This window comes from Schistocerca nitens, chromosome 5 (assembly GCF_023898315.1).
Source record: "Schistocerca nitens isolate TAMUIC-IGC-003100 chromosome 5, iqSchNite1.1, whole genome shotgun sequence".
Lineage (NCBI taxonomy): Eukaryota > Metazoa > Arthropoda > Insecta > Orthoptera > Acrididae > Schistocerca > Schistocerca nitens.
Window position 1 is genome coordinate 608,898,673 of NC_064618.1, and position 16,778 is coordinate 608,915,450.

At 39.3% G+C, this 16,778-nt stretch overlaps 1 protein-coding gene across 6 annotated transcripts in view; it reads left to right on the plus strand.

Moving 5' to 3' along the window:
* The window catches only part of LOC126259678 (zinc finger protein 726-like), a 148,143-nt gene that overhangs the window by 2,120 nt on the left and 129,245 nt on the right, over positions 1–16,778 (plus strand). The gene's annotated exons all lie outside the window — the stretch shown is intronic.

Sequence of the window (16,778 nt, forward strand, 5' to 3'; positions counted from 1 at the left end):
GTTTGAGTGACAAACTTAAGCGATAAAAGTTGTGTATATCACCCCCCCCCCTTCCTCCATTGTGTTTTTCAATATAAACATTAGGCTTTGCTATTGGTCAACTTGTTAGTACAATCAGATTTTCTGCTTACACATTCGTTGGCTTAGTCAACTTGCAACCAAATTGTCACTTTCCAACCTAACCTAGATTTAGGGCTGTTCAGTCTGTCATCACAACCAAGATTTCAGGGGGTTGGGGGGGGGGGGGGGGTGGGTCCAATAGGCTATGTAACTTTAGCCAACTTAAGCACACATATTTTTGACTATAACAAGTGCAGGAAGGCTGTAAGCATTCATTTCTCAAATACTGAATACAATTTTGTTACTTTACACAATTCTAAAACTGTTGACATGCTTCGTTGTGGGGTATTGTAAATATCATTGTTCCTTAAATTCATGTACCATATTCAGGGTGTCCCATTTATCTTGACCACCTTAAATAACTGCTTGTCCAAATGCAAATTACAAAATGTTTCAAGCAAATGTTCTTGAGCCATCAGGAGAACATCAATCAGCATGATTGCCTTCGTTGTAGCTTTGTTTTTTACAAAGATATGAACAGCAGTATGACTTTTTTTAAATGGCACCCTGTATTTTTTATTCGGCAGTTCATTTCTTCCCCTAAAGACCTATTCAAAAATGTATCACAGTGTACCATTCACTGAAACACAACATTACTAATTACATAACACAACATTGACGTTGACGCTCCCAGCACTTAGTGCAGCTACTTGGGGTAATGGAACACATCCATGTGCTGACGTTGACATAGGACAAATGTAAACATAAGTAGAATGCACACCCATTATTCCATCAACCATTGTCAGTTGAATAGTTGTGTAAGTACAGTGTTCACCAACGAAGAGAAGGTAGAAATGCTACTCATCTATGGGGAATGTAAGTTAGCAGAACAGTAATTGCAATACAGTTTTCTTAAGTACGGGTACATTTAGTACACTAGTTTAGTCCTTTCAAATACTGTTGTGTGGAGTAGGCTGTCGTTCCTACAAACTGCATCGACATAACGTTTCTTTTATTGTTGTTGCTGTTGTTGAAGGTAGGCGAAATGCTACACAGGCAGGAGAACTGTAGAGAGAGCGATATCCTGGCAAGAACCCATATTACCGACAGATGTTTTCTCGTCTTGTTGCAAGGCTTCAGGAAACGGGAAGTTTCCACCCACGACAACACATTCGTCATAGCACTCGCGCAGACGAAGCTGCCGAAGTTACTGTTCTCGTTTCCGTTGCTATGAATCCACGTGTGAGTACACGACAGCTTGAACATGAGATAGGCATTCCTAAAACCAGTGTACATCATATTCTTACACTTCACCGGCTCCATCCTTACCATGTACACCTACATCAAGCATTGCATGGGAATTGTTTCCAGAATCGCATACAGTCCTGTCATTGGGCACAGCAGCAAATCCTCGCCAACCTGAACTACTTCTCCAATGTTCTATTTACCGATGAATGTTCCTTCTCAAACAGAAGATGGGTAAATACAAGGAACATGCATTATTGGTCCAGTGACAACTCACAATGGCTTAGACAGGTGGAACATCAGTGTCAATGGAGAGTTAACATCTGGTGTGGAATGCTTGGTACTACAATTATTGGCCCTTATTTCATCAATGGTAGTCCAAATGGCACATCGTTTACGAACTTCCATAGGTGAGTTCTTCCTTCTCTTCTGAATGAAGTGCCGCTAAGAACCAGAATGCTTATGTGGTATCAACATGATGGATGTCCAGCACATAATGCCTTGTGTGCACTTCATTTTCTGAACTGAAGGTATCCTGTCAGATGTATTAGTCAAGGAGGAACAGTTACTTGGCCTGCTAGGTCTGCTGATTTAAATCATCTGGACTTTTTTCCTTGGGGATGCATTAAAGACATTGTCTATCGCGGTATTCCAACAACTCCAGAGGTCATGGAGAAATGTATTATGCTTGCTTGTAATTCTCTTCAGCAGGCAACACTTCTTTCATTCAACGAGTGCACCAGTGTATCTGTGTCCAGGGTCACCACTTTGAACACCTTTGAATGTTCTTCTCCTGGGCAATGGTACAGGAGAGTCAAAGTCAATTTTTTGTTATGTTTTTATTTGGTTATCATTTGTTTTCTGACAACTCCAGCAAGTGTACGAGTTTGTGATCCCGGGCTCAAAGTCAATGCTGTGTTATATAATTAATAACGTTGTGTTTCGGTGAATGGTACACTGTGATAAATTTTTGAATATGTCTTTGTGAGAGGAAATGAATTACCAAATAAAAAAATACAAGGTGCCATTTAAAAAAGTCATACTGCTGTTCACATCTTTGTAAAAAAACAAAGCTACAATGAAGATGCTGATTCATGTCCTCCTGACAGCTAAAGAACATTTGCTTGAAACATTTTGTAATTTCCGTCTGGACAAACAGTTATTGGGGGTGGTGAAGAGTAATGGAACACACTGTGTACATGTTGTGTTCTATTATTGCTTATAAAATACCAGCAATCAGTGTGTTCTATTCCCAGGTAGGAATATGTTTTCTGAATTGATATTTGGTGTGCCCCCTTGAAGCAATTGCAATGTAACTGGTAGTGCATCTGTGTGGTGTATTTTCATTTGATTTTGAAATGAAATTGTAATGGTTTTGACAGAAAGACACACAAAAAAAAACACACACACATTCATTTTATTATTTTCCTAACACTGTGGCCTGACTAAATGAGAGCCTTGCAGAAGCATTGGCATATGCCATCTGAGAGGCAGGAGTATTTGTTTGTTACTCAGACAAGTGTTATAAAGGGAACTCAAAGGGGAAACATCTGAGAAAATAGTGGATATTGATGAATAAAATGTTTGTTGGTGGAGCCATTTTCCCTAGCATGTATATAAATACTCACTCTATAAATTTAATTTTTTCCAATAAAATAGGTATTGACTTTTCTGGAAAGTACACGGAAAATGCCCTTAGTATAAACAGCGGAATACAGCTGGAATGAAGGTAAATGTTATGTTGCAGCAGGAAAAAGGCATTTGAATTTATAAAATGAAGAAGGGTGAATTAGGCTGATCCAAGTGAGGGATGTGACAAGACATCCTGTGAAACACTAATAATTTATTCAAATTATAAGTCCCTACATTGAAAGCTAACTAGAACATATGGTTTGGAACCCCACTCATGATGGAAAGATTGTAGATCTAAAGGAAACAAATATACCTGACTTCCTCGAGGGTGTAAACATTGAAATTAGTATCGGTGACCATGCTACGATTGTGGCAACAATGATTACCAAAATACATAGGGCAACTAAAACGAGTAGAAAGATATATATATGTTCTATAATGTGGATAAAAAAAGCAGTAATGCCCTATCTTAGTGAAGAATTTAAAACTTTTAGCACAGGCCAGGTGCATGTAGAGGAGCTATGGCTCAAGTTTAAAAGAATAGTTGACCATGCACTGGTTAGATATGTACCCAGTAGAACAGTTCATCATGAAATGGACTCTCCATGCTATACCGTCACTGTAAAGAAATTGAGACAGCTGCATAACACGTGCAAAACAAAGCATAGGACTGTAGCTAGAGAGATGCCGAATGAAACGCATTTGACCATCAAGGGAACAATGTGTGAAACATTCAGTGACTATCATGGTATTTGAATTTTGTCTAATAATCTTTTACACAAGCAAAGAAATTCTGGCCATACATAAAGGCTGTTAGTCCCACTAAAGTACTGTCCAGTCACTCGTGGATGATATAAGAATTGAAATTGAGGGTAGAACAACAAAAGCAGAAATACTTAACTCCATTTTCAAATGTTCCTTTACAAAGGAAAACTCAGGAAACCTATCCTAATTTATTTTTATACCACTGAAAAGATTAGTGAAATAAATATTAGTGTCCTTGCTGAAATTGTTGAAATACAACAATGTCCCAGGACCCATTGGAATAGCTGTCGGATTCTATATATGGCTGAGCTAGCACCTCTTTTAACTACAATCATAAATCCCTCAAACAAAAAACCATGCCCATTAGTTGGGAAAATGTAGATGTCACACTTGTTTACAGGAAGGGTGGTAGAACTGACCCACAAAACAACTGTCTAGTGTTCTTGACATTGATTTGTTGTAGAATCTTAGAATATATTCTGAGCTCAGACATAATGAAATATCTCAGACAGAATTACATCCTCTGTGCCACCCAATATGGCTTCTGAAAACACTGATCATGTGAAACCCAGCTCGCACACACTCACTTGACATACTGGAAGCTTTGGATCAAGGCTATCAGGAAGATGCAGTATTTCGTGAATTCCAAAAAGCATTTGACACAGTACCACATTTATGCTTATTATCAAAAGTACAATTATGTGGGGTACCAAGTGAAATTTGTGGCTAGACGGAGAATTTTTTTGGTTGGAGAGTCATTGTCAGATGTAGAAGTAACTTCAGGTGTCCCCCAGGGAAGTGTGTTGGGACCCTTGCTGTTTGTGTTGTATATCAGTGACCTTGCAGACAATATTAATAGTAACCTCAAACTTTTCGCAGATGATGTAGTTATCCGTAATGAAGTTCTGTCTGAAAGAAGCTGCATAAATATTCAATCATACCATGATAAGATTTCAAATTGGTGTGAAGGTTGGCAAGTTGCTGTAAATGATCAGAAATATAAAAATTATGGCTCTTAAATTGAACAGCTGTAATGTACATTTTTATGTTAGTTCATTAAAGTGTGACCAATACACCTTGTACAAGGTACTGAAACAGAAAAACTCTTGGTAGTAGGAGGGTTAACAGTCATTCTTCCCTCATTCCATATATAAATGGAATGGGAAAAACCCTAACAACTGGTATAATCTGACATACACTCTACCATGCACTTCACAGTGGTTTGCTGAGTGATAAGTATGAGGGTGGCACGATAAGTCTGGTAAAAAGGCAAGAAAAAATGTTTGTTTCATAAACAACTCACTTTACTTCTCCCAGTGGAAAAATTAAATCTGTCAAACTGTGCAAAATACTCATGGACTGCAACTATCATTTCATGAAAATTTCTTCCTAGCAAGCTAAAGTTTCAAGTAAGGGTGTCTAGGGTGGATAAAGAATTAATTTAGTGCCCAATTCATTGCCCTTTCGCCATTGTTATCGATGATGTGTGGGATAATGCTTTATCTTGGTGAAAAAGTACTTTCTTGCATACCAACCTTGGTCTTTCTTCAGCCAAACTAAGTTCCAAATGATCCAACAATGAAGCATAATGGGGTCCAGTCATTGTTCTGCCTTTTTCCAAGTAATCTATGAGGATTGTTACTTGGGAATCCCAAAAACAGTGGTCATCACATTATCAGCTGACAAAATAGTCTTTGCCTTTTTTGATTGCACTTTCACCAGCCTTTGTCCATTGTTGTGACTGCAGTTTTGACTGTGGTGTGTAATGATCGGTCCAGGATTCACCAACAGTCACAGATCAGTGCAAAAAGGCTTTTGGATTGTGATTGAACATCACTAGACAGTGTGCTGAATTATTGTGTCACATATGCCTTTGGTTAACTGTGAGCAGTCATGGCACCCACCTCACACACAGCTTTCTCATAGCCAATTCTCCTTGCAGGATATTTCACTTGCTGAGTTGAGCTGCCTGTAGTCACAGCAGTCTCACGAAGTTTTATTCGTCGTTCTTGCACTACCATATTGTGGATCTTATTACTGGTTTCCTTTGTTGTGATCCCAGTTGGATGGCAAGAGCACACTTCGTCTTCAGTGCTTTTCTGCCCACCTATAAATTCATTAATCCAAAAGTAGATGATCTTCAGTGATGGTGCAGAGTCCACATCAACTTCATCCAGTTTTGTTTTGATTTCTATGGCAGTCCAAATCTTCAAATGGAAATGTTTAATAACAACACGATGCTCTATTTTCTCCATTTTCAGTTGCAGTAAACACATTTAACAGATTCAGGCTGATGTCAGCAATGGACTTTACACTGTATGTTGTTGAAATTTTTTATATGATCTGTGAAATAATCAGCTTATCAATCATGGGGATCAACAAAAATGTTCCATTCTTTCATGGAAATTTACTGGACTTACCAATTCACCCATGTACATGTAGATGTAGGAACTGAGAGAAATGAAAAGCTGATAGAGTATAGGAGATTGAAGGAAATTATGTAATAATAGGATTGAACATAGGTATCAGGCAAGGACTAATGAGGTGGAAGTAGTGTCCATTGTACCTCAGGGTGGTATTGGTAGTTATTGTTCATAGTATCTTTAAACTATCTTGCACATAATGTTTATAGCTTTTTCAAGCTGAACACAGCTTTCACACTTGTGACAGTGTTGGAAAATGGTTATGAAATGAAGAAAGAGTGGCAGACAATCAGTACTTCCTGCAAAGACTGACAGTTGATCCTCAACATAAATTAGGCACAGTGTAATTAAATTAGCTTGAATAGATGAGAAACCCAATATGATTTCATTACACAATCAGAATCAATCACTTGTATCAGTCACAGCTATCAATTATTTAGTATTATCTGCCTGGAGCAAATTGAGATTGAATGTCTGTATAAATCTTGCTGTTGGGGGAATTATGGCAGCTGAGAGTTATTGAAAAAATCCTAAGGGAGTCAAGTAGATAGAGTGAGGGGGTCACTGATGGTTTGTAGTTTCTTTTCAGATGTGATTGAAGTATTGGAAATATAGATTGGTATGACATGAGGGATCTTTTTAGAGACCAGTATCTGCCGAGCTCTTCACCAAACTTGAATTGTCATTGCTGATAGGCCATTCATATTTGACAAGTAATGCTTACGGTTTGAAGTAGGGATATTGTTGTATTTTGAGTTTAATACGAGGGTGAGTCAAATGAAAACCTTAAATTTGTAATAACAAATCGAAATTTCACACCGTTATCCTGTAAGTTTGAAAGTGTACTACAAACAGTGTGCAGAATGGCCTGCAGGTGGCAGCATAGTGCAGATGCACACACACCGTTGCAGTATCAGTATAAAGATGGCCCCCCCACTAGCAACTTGCACCAGGGAAGAACAGCGTTCTGTTATTCGGTTTTTGCGTAGTGAAGGTGTGAAACCTATTGAAATTCGTCGACGAATGAAGGTTCAGTACGGTGATGCATGTCTGTCAAAGCAGCAAGTCTACAAATGGAGTAGGAAGTTCGCAAATGGTGTGACTTCAGTGGAAGATGCTCCTCGTCTAGGTCAGGCACACCGAGTTGTGACTCCACAGAACATTGCAGCAGTTGAAGCCATAGTGAAGGAAAACTGCCAGGTGACTGAATGACATTGCAGCATGTTTACAGATTAGTCATGGGTCAGCACACCACATTGTGCATGGTGTGCTCCAGTTTCACAAAGTGTCTGCAAGATGGGTGCCATGGCAGCTGACTCCTGAAATGAGAGAACAACTTGTTGATGCTTGTGAAGAACTGCTTCGGCACTTTGAACGAGAAGTCGATGGCTTCCTTGCAAAAATCGTTACTGGGGACGAAACCTGGGTTCACTTCCACCAACCGGAAATGAATAGAGCGAGTAAGCAATGACGTCATTCCTCATCACCAAAACCAAAGAAGTTTCTAACAGAACCATCAGCAGAAAAGGGTATGCTGACTCTCTTTTGGGATGAAAAAGGCATCATTTTGGAGCTTACATGCCTAGAGGGACCACTGTCACCAGTGCATCATACACAGATGTCCTAAAATATCAACTGTGGCCTGCAATCAAATCAAAGTGATGTGGATTGCTGTCAGCAGGTGTCCTTTTGCAACATGGCAATGCAAGGCCCCACACTGCCTGTACAACAGTTGCAACAATCACAGACCTGTATTTTGAGTGTCTTCCTCATCCATCATACTCAACAGACCTTGCCCCAAGTGATTTCCATATGTTTGGACCACTCAAAGACACAATGGGAGGAAAGAAGTTCCGTTTTGATGAAGAGGTACGCCACGTGTTGTACGAGTGGTTGTGTGGACTACCAAAAGAATTTTTTTCCTAAAGGAATTTATGCACTTTGTAAGCACTGGAGGACTTGCATTGAACGTGGGGGAGATAATGTTGAAAAGTGATACAGCTTAGTACCACTTCTGCACAATAAATACTATTTAAAAAAATATTTAAGGTTTTCATTTGACTCGCCCTCGTACATTCAGAAATCCATATAGTCATTGATAAGAAGGGAAATGGCTTTTTGAGCTAAATTAAATGAGAACAAATAGACAGAAGAGATGGTGCTGATGATGTGGAGAATTATGAACAAAGGAGTTGGAGAAATCAGCAATTACTCTAAAACAGCTGGCATCATTATTGTGTGAAGTTAGGAAGGATTGTATTACGTTTAAAGATTATTGTATTCATTAATGTAAACGATAGATCCCATTGGTGTGCTATAGATGTTGTTATTGGGCTATCCCATCTCAGGTGGTCTAGTGATCCCCACTTAACCATCTCCAAATTTTTTTTTTATTTTTTTCAAACATTTTCACCAAATTTGAAGTGCTTTATGTCAAAGAGTAATTGCGGTAAAGCTGCAAACACTTGGCATGGTATTGGCCCAGTTTGCATTGCATATATTCCGTATGTTTATGTCATTTGATTCACTAGTTTTGCTCCAAATAGTACTCAAAAGTTTTTGGAAAATTTGTCTTGTCAAAATTTCTTCTAAAGTTAAGTAGCTTGATTTCTTTACGTAGTTGGTTTTGTGAGGTTGTTATGGAGTGTATTTATAACACCTGCAAGTTTAATTACTCTTTAGTTTAAAGTGTTTGAGATAAACTGGGATGAAATTGGCCATCAAAACATTTGCTACAAAAACAAATGACATTTAAGCCCCTGTAAATGGAAATGGATACCTGACCCATATTTGCTTCAAAGACTATTTGAAAGAGCATTCTTTTTCTTCCGAAAATACCAAATTTCAATGATTGCTTTTTCTTGAAGGTTGTCAGTTATTCAGAAAAATTTTGCATACAAATCACAGTTTTGGAGGAAATGTTTGAAGATCAAACAATTTGTTGGAAAACCATAGTAAATAATAAACAAAATCAATATTTCTTCTTCAGTGGCTATATAGTTTATTGTGAATCTTGGGCTCATTGGCAATTCTCCATCAGTTCAATGCTTGAACTTTCCATCCGCTACAGCCCATGTTCTGCAGGTCCTCCATGATTCCATCTGTCTATCTGGTTCTAAGTGGAACCAGTCCTCTTTGACTCCACAGATTTCTTTACATAAACCCCAAGAGAATCAAACTTTCAGGTGTCTTAAACATAGTACGCATTAGATAAGACCACAAAAAGAAAGCTCAGAAACCAACTACAAAATAATGAGTGCTATCCCTAGGGGATCTCAAATTGATTCGATATTACTAGATTTCAAGACGGCTTTTGACACTGTTTCTCACAAGTGGCTTGTAACCACATTGCATGCCTATGAAGTACTGTTGCAGTTGTCAGAAAGGTCGAAGTTCATCGTAACTGATGGAAAGCCATCGAGTGGTATCTGGCATTCCCCAACTAAGTGTTATAAGACCTCTGCTGTTTTTCATCTACAGAAAAGATATGGGAGACAATCTGAGTAGCCCACTCAGATTGTTTGCAGATGATGCTGTCATTTATCAGCCAGTGAAGTAATCAGAAGATCAAAACCAATTTGCAAAATGATGTGAAATGTATGGTTTGAAAAGTGGCTGTTGACCCTAAATGATAAAAAATGTTAGGTCATTCACATGGATACTAAAAGGAATTGGTTAAATTTTTGGTTACACTGTAAACCACTTAAATTAAAAGGCAATGAATTCAGCTAAATAACCTAAGAATTACAGCTATGAACAACTTTTAACTGTTACAGTCATGTAGAAAATGTTATGGGAAATGCGAACCAAATACTGCTTTTTATTGGCAGAATACATACAAGATGCCACAGATCTATGAAAGAGACTATCTACATTATGCATGTCTGTCCTCTTCTGGAGGACAGCAGATAGAATTCAGGAGGACCTACAGAATGTTCTAAGAAGAGCAGCTTGTTTTGTATTGTGGAAAAAAAGGGAAGAGAGTGTTGCAGATATATTACATGAGTTGAGGTGGCAGTCATTAAAACAAAAGCATTTCTCATTGTGCAAAATCTCCAAATGCGAGAATATTCTGCTGACTCTCATCTACATAGATAGAAGTGACCATAATCAGAGCTCACAAGCATTTAAGCAATCATTCTTCCTGTATGCTATTTGAGAGTAACATGGTAGAGAAATAACTTGAAAGCAGTTCAGTGAGTTTCCTACCAAGCACCTGAATGTGAATTGCAGAGTCCTCATGTAAATATAGATGTAGAGGTCAAGCTGCTAAAGTTGGAAGCAATTTTATCATGACAAATTAAGTCCCATAGTGCTCAGAGCCATTTGAACCATTTATCATGACAAAATTTATTGATAACTTAGGAATGCCACTTAGAGTAAGTCCGGTATTACACTATCATATTTCTTTGTCAAATATATTTGATGGTGTAATAGGGAACTTTGTCAAATATCGTCCAATATTTGATCAAATCTAGGGCCTCGCTGTAGATTTGATCAAAGAAGTCGCTTGTCTTCTGTTCACTGCAATGTGACATGTTACCATATGGAGCGCTAGCATTGCTGCATTCTGTCGTCTGTAGTGTTTTTATAAACATTGCCGGTAAATACAATTGGTGTGTGCCAACAACTACAAAATTAATAGAGATGTATGAAGCTGATGAGGCGCTTTACAACGTGAGGTATGCTGAGTACAAAAATACATAGATTACAAAGATTGGAGACCTGACCTAACCTAACCCAACCCTCTCCTGTAATGTGTTACAATGAGCCTGTCTTCTGAAGATGTAGCAGTTCTTAAGTGTTTATTGTTCTTTGTGATATGAGGATACACTTCATTGAGCACGTACAGAAATGTATGTTCATCCATTCTTAAGTAATTGATATACGACTTGACATCCGCCACCATATGCTCACTTAACAAGTTTTGCTGAATGCTTTTATAGTGTCGTCATAAAACCCACGGCTTCACCCAGGTATGTTTCCTTTTTTCCCCCGCTTCTCTTCCGCATGTGCACACAGTGCAATTGTGGTACATGCAACTGCTGCGGTTAATAGCAAGTTATTGTTGTCAGCCATCTTGAACTTTGACGAAAAATATGATGACAGTGTAATAACCCTTCTAGCGCTACGTCAAAGATCTTTGTCAAACATATTTGACAGAATATTTGGTCACATCTTTGACACATAAATTTGATAGTGTAATATCGGCCTAAGCATAATGAACCAAACATACACAATAACCACAATGGAAACTGTCCAACCATTGTGTCAAGTTTTGCAGCTTTTATCACAGTTGTGCTCTGAAATATGGCACTTCAAAATTATCCAAAATTTTTAAAATTTAATCGCAACATTTTTTTACTCTTTACTTTTGAGGATCCTACCCACAAAAATGCTGAGCAGCGAGCTCAGTGGTATAGGGGTAGAAACTGTAGTGGGAGTAGAAGAAGTTGCTGCAGTCTTTTATGAAGAAAGGTAGGCTGCTGCCAATAGGTTGGACATGTTTTAACCCTAAGTTAGTATTATTGTAGAAGCTATTTTACACTTACAATTATTTCTCAGTAAGTTGTCACATTTAAATACATGCACCAAAAATACTGGTGGTTTGTTACACACTGATATTTCTGCGTATTACACAAGAACACAGCAATGAAAAGAAATCATTACATTTAAAAAAAGAGAGGGCTGTGGTGTGTAGCTTGAACTTTTATGTTGTGCTGAAAAGATTGCAAAAAGGAGTTGGTTTTGAATTGATTGAAAGGTGTAGGTTTTGAATTCATTATGTTAGAGTATATCACACACACACCCTCCCCCCCTCCCACACCATGAATCATGGACCTTGCCGTTGGTGGGGAGGCTTGCGTGTCTCAGCGATACAGATAGCTGTACCGTAGGTGCAACCACAACGGAGGGGTATCTGTTGAGAGGCCAGACGAACATGTGGTTCCTGAAGAGGGGCAGCAGCCTTTTCAGTAGTTGCAGGGGCAACAGTCTGGATGATTGACTGATCTGGCCTTGTAACACTAACCAAAACGGCCTTGCTGTGCTGGTACTGCGAACGGCTGAAAGCAAGGGGAAACTACAGCCGTAATTTTTCCCGAGAGCATGCAGCTTTACTGTATGGTTAAATGATGATGGCGTCCTCTTGTGTAAAATATTCCCGAGGTAAAACAGTCCCCCATTCGGATCTCCAGGCGGGGACTACTCAAGAGGATGTCATTATCAGGAGAAAGAAAACTGGCGTTCTACGGATCGGAGCGTGGAATGTCAGATCCCTTAATCGGGCAGGTAGGTTAGAAAACTTAAAAAGGGAAATGGATAGGTTAAAGTTAGATATAGTGGGAATTAGAGAAGTTCGGTGGCAGGAGAAACAAGACCTCTGGTCAGGTGACTACAGGGTTATAAACACAAAATCAAATAGGGGTAATGCAGGAGTAGGTTTAATAATGAATAGGAAAATAGGAATGCGGGTAAGCTACTACAAACAGCATAGTGAACGCATTATTGTGGCCAAGATAGATACGAAGCCCACTCCTACGGCAGTAGTACAAGTTTATATGCCGACTAGCTCTGCAGATGACGAAGAAATTGAAGAAATGTATGATGAAATAAAAGAAATTGTTGAGGAAGTGAAGGGAGATGAAAATTTAATAGTTGTGGGTGACTGGAATTCGTCAGTAGGAAAAGGGAGAGAAGGATACATAGTAGGTGAATATGGAATGGGGCTAAGAAATGAAAGAGGAAGCCGCCTGGTAGAATTTTGCACAGAGCATAACTTAATCATAGCTAACACTTGGTTCAAGAATCATGAAAGAAGGTTGTATACATGGAAGAAGCCTGGAGATACTGACAGGTTTCAGATAGATTATATAATGGTAAGACAGAGATTTAGGAACCAGGTTTTAAATTGTAAGACATTTCCAGGGGCAGATGTGGACTCTGACCACAACCTGTTGGTTATGAACTGTAGATTAAAACTGAAGAAACTACAAAAAGGTGGTAATTTAAGGAAATGGGACCTGGATAAACTGAAAGATCCAGAGGTTGTACAGAGTTTCAGGGAGAGCATAAGGGAACAGTTGACAAGAATGGAGAAAAGAAATACAGTAGAAGAAGAATGGGTAGCTTTGAGGGATGAAGTAGTGAAGGCAGCAGAGGATCAAGTAGGTAAAAAGACGAGGGCTAGTAGAAATCCTTGGGTAACAGCAGAAATATTGCATTTAATTGATGAAAGGAGAAAATATAAAAATGCAATAAATGAAGCAGGCAAAAAGGAATACAAATGTCTCAAAAATGTGATCGACAGGAAGTGCAAAATGGCTAAGCAGGGATGGCTAGAGGACAAATGTAAGGATGTTGAGGCTTATCTCACTAGGGGTAAGATAGATACTGCCTACTGGAAAATTAAAGAGACCTTTGGAGAAAAGAGAACCACTTGTATGAATATCAAGAGCTCAGATGGAAACCCAGTTCTAAGTAAAGAAGGGAAAGCAGAAAGGTGGAAGGAGTATAGAGAGGGTCTATACAAGGGCGATGTACTTGAGGATAATATTATGGAAATGGAAGAGGATGTAGATGAAGATGAAATGGGAGATATGATACTGCGTGAAGAATTTGACAGAGCTCTGAAAGACCTGAGTCGAAACAAGGCCCTGTTTTTCCTACTCATCCAAATTAACTTACATTTTTCTGTATTTATAGCCAGCTGCCATTCGTCACACCAACTAGAAATTTTGTCTTCAGTCATCTTGTATCTCCCTAGAGTCAACCAACATCGACACCTTACCATATACCACAGCATCATGGGCAAACAACTGTAGATTGCTGCCCACCCTATCTGTCAGATCAATTTTGTATACGGAAAATAATAACAGTCTTATCGCACTTCTGTAGAGTATTCCTGACGATACTCTCGTATCTGATGAACACTTGCTGTTGAGGACAATGTGCTGGATTCTATTGCTTAAGAAGTTGTGATAAAGTGTGGTAAAGGCAAACTAAGTAAAGGGCCAGGGTTGTAGAGTACTCTTTGAAAAATCAAATTTGGATTCCATACAGACCTGGTGACTTATTTATTTTCAATTCTTTCAGTTTTTTCTTTATGGCAGGGATGCTTATTACTATGTCATCCATATGAGACTCAGTGGGATGGTCAAATGGTGGTGTGTTTGTATGATTCTTTTGCATTAATGATTTCTTAAATGTGAAATTTAAAACTTTGTTTTTCATTTAGCTATCTTCTACTGCCCTCCACGCTTGTCATCAAGTGACTAGATGGAATCCTTAGACCAGTTTAGAGATTTTGCATAGGACCAGAATTTCTTGGGTTTTCAGTTAGATCTTTTGCTAAGGTATGATGCTGGTAGCTGTTGTATGCTCTGTGCATAGATCTTCCCACAGACCACAAATCGCTACGAGCCTTTGCCTGTTCTCATTTGTGTGTTCTCTATTGAACCGAGAGTGCACTAGCCTGCGCTTCCTCATCATTTTCCAAATTTCGTCATTAATCACAGTGGGCCCTCTCCATCGTTAACCCACTTGCTTGGCACATACTTCTCCAGAGCACAATTTACAACCTGTTTTAACTTCATCCATAATTCCTCTATCCGTCCATCATTCCAGAACTAAACGATGTCAATTCATTGTCTAAGTGAGATGCTAACAACTGGTTATCTGCTCTTTCTAGCAGAAACACTCTCCTAGCCTTCTTGAATGATTCACTAACTGGTAACAATTGTCGCTATGATGACATCATGATCACTAATCCCAGTGTCTATACTGATGCCACCAATAAGATCTAGCCTGTTTGTGGCTACTGGGTGTACTCAACTGCATGTGGGCTTCCAAATTAGCTGCTCAAGACACTTTTTGGAATGTCTGACAGTACACCCTGCAATGAATCGACAGACTTCCCAAACTAGACTTGGTAGGTTAAAGTTGCATCCAGCTAGTATTTCAAGCTCTGGGTATTTATGCACCACAGCCAGTAGACTGTCTTTGAATGACTCTAGAACTGTCTCAGCAGAATTGGATGACCAGTAAAAATATCCAACAATTAAATTGGTTTCACCTAGACCTGTTGTATGTGACAGATAACTTCACTGTCACAGTCAATTTTGACTTGAATAGAAACAATATTTTTGTCAACTGCAGCTAAAACACCCTGTCGTATGGCATCTAATCTGTCTTTCCAATATAATTCCATAACTTGTTAAATATCTCAGTGCTTCTTACTTTGGGTTTCAGCTGGTTATCAATCCCAAGACTAATTTGAGCATAAGAAGCTTGCTAGAGGGCAGTAAATTTAGGAACTTGTTACAAATACTTCAACAATTTACTGATGAAATTTTGACAGTCAAATTTTCTTTACCCTCTGAATGTCCTCTGATTTCACTATCTGTGTATTGACTGCCAAGTATTCATCGGAGTACCTCAAACTACCACCTAGCCTAAAAAGGCCCCATGTGCACTCCAAAAGTACTCTGCTACCCAAGTAGCTGCTTCCTTCGTGTAATGCACTCCTAACCTGTCAAGTGGAGTCCTATTCCATACCTGATAATGCAGTTCTGGAAATATGCAGCCAAGACCATCCCAGAATCGGCTAAGCCTTTGATTGAGATCCTCCACTTGGCTCTAAACAAAAGGGCGCTGATCTGCTCTAAAAACAATGCTGTAAATTGTGAGCTCTGTTTGCATCCAGCACACTTGGCCAGCAGCCTTCACCATGTCCACCAGCCCCCTGTATGGGTTCTACACCTATATGAGAGGTGTTGTTGGTCTGATGTGAGTCACAACTTGGAGATGACTGCATCATGCAGGCTCGAAAGCCGCAGGTAAGACCACATCCACATTTCGGATGCGACCCCCTGCCCCCTCCCAGCTGACTTATAGAGTGCACTTTGGCTCTCTTTCCAGCTCTAAACACTGTCTTCCTAAGGAGCTCCGTAACGTGTCTTAACATGAGAGCTTCTGTAACTAGCAAACCCCCCTATAACTAGCAAACCCCCACCCACGTCTGCCTGCTCGGACCCTGCTGTAGGAACAGCCATCTGCTCACTCCCAGGGTGAATAGGCACGGCCAGACAGACTGATAGTGGCCCCACCTTGAGTGATGCAAGAGTGTTACCATCCACCACTCACCCTGCTGTAAGGGCAGATCCATTGTGTTGGGTACACTATGAGGTGCCTTGGCAGCATAGCCTGTAGGCAAAATAAGTGACACCTGAGATGTCCTATGTGACATGAAAGATTCACTGCCACTCCTACACCCTGAGGCAACAGCCTGAAAGTGGCAGATAGAAGCCAAAAACACATTCAGCTGTTTGTGAACTGTGGCCAGCACCTGCTGCGTCCCCACATGGCTTGCACGCACCCTATCCGTCCTAGCAAGACTCACTGAAAATGTAAACTGTAAAAGCAGACAAAAACCTAGATATGCAATTTGCTACACTCCTCATGTGTCACCATTGAACGCTGATGCCTCAATGAGCTGTGTAGCTGGCTGTTCAGAAGAAATGAAAACAGATTACCTGAATTTACACTTACAATTAAAAATGCTAGATTAAACCTATTGAACAGAAAAAACATGCACAAAATTTAAGAAATGTACTTGTATGAAAATACAGAAAATTCTAAAATGATAGTATTAGT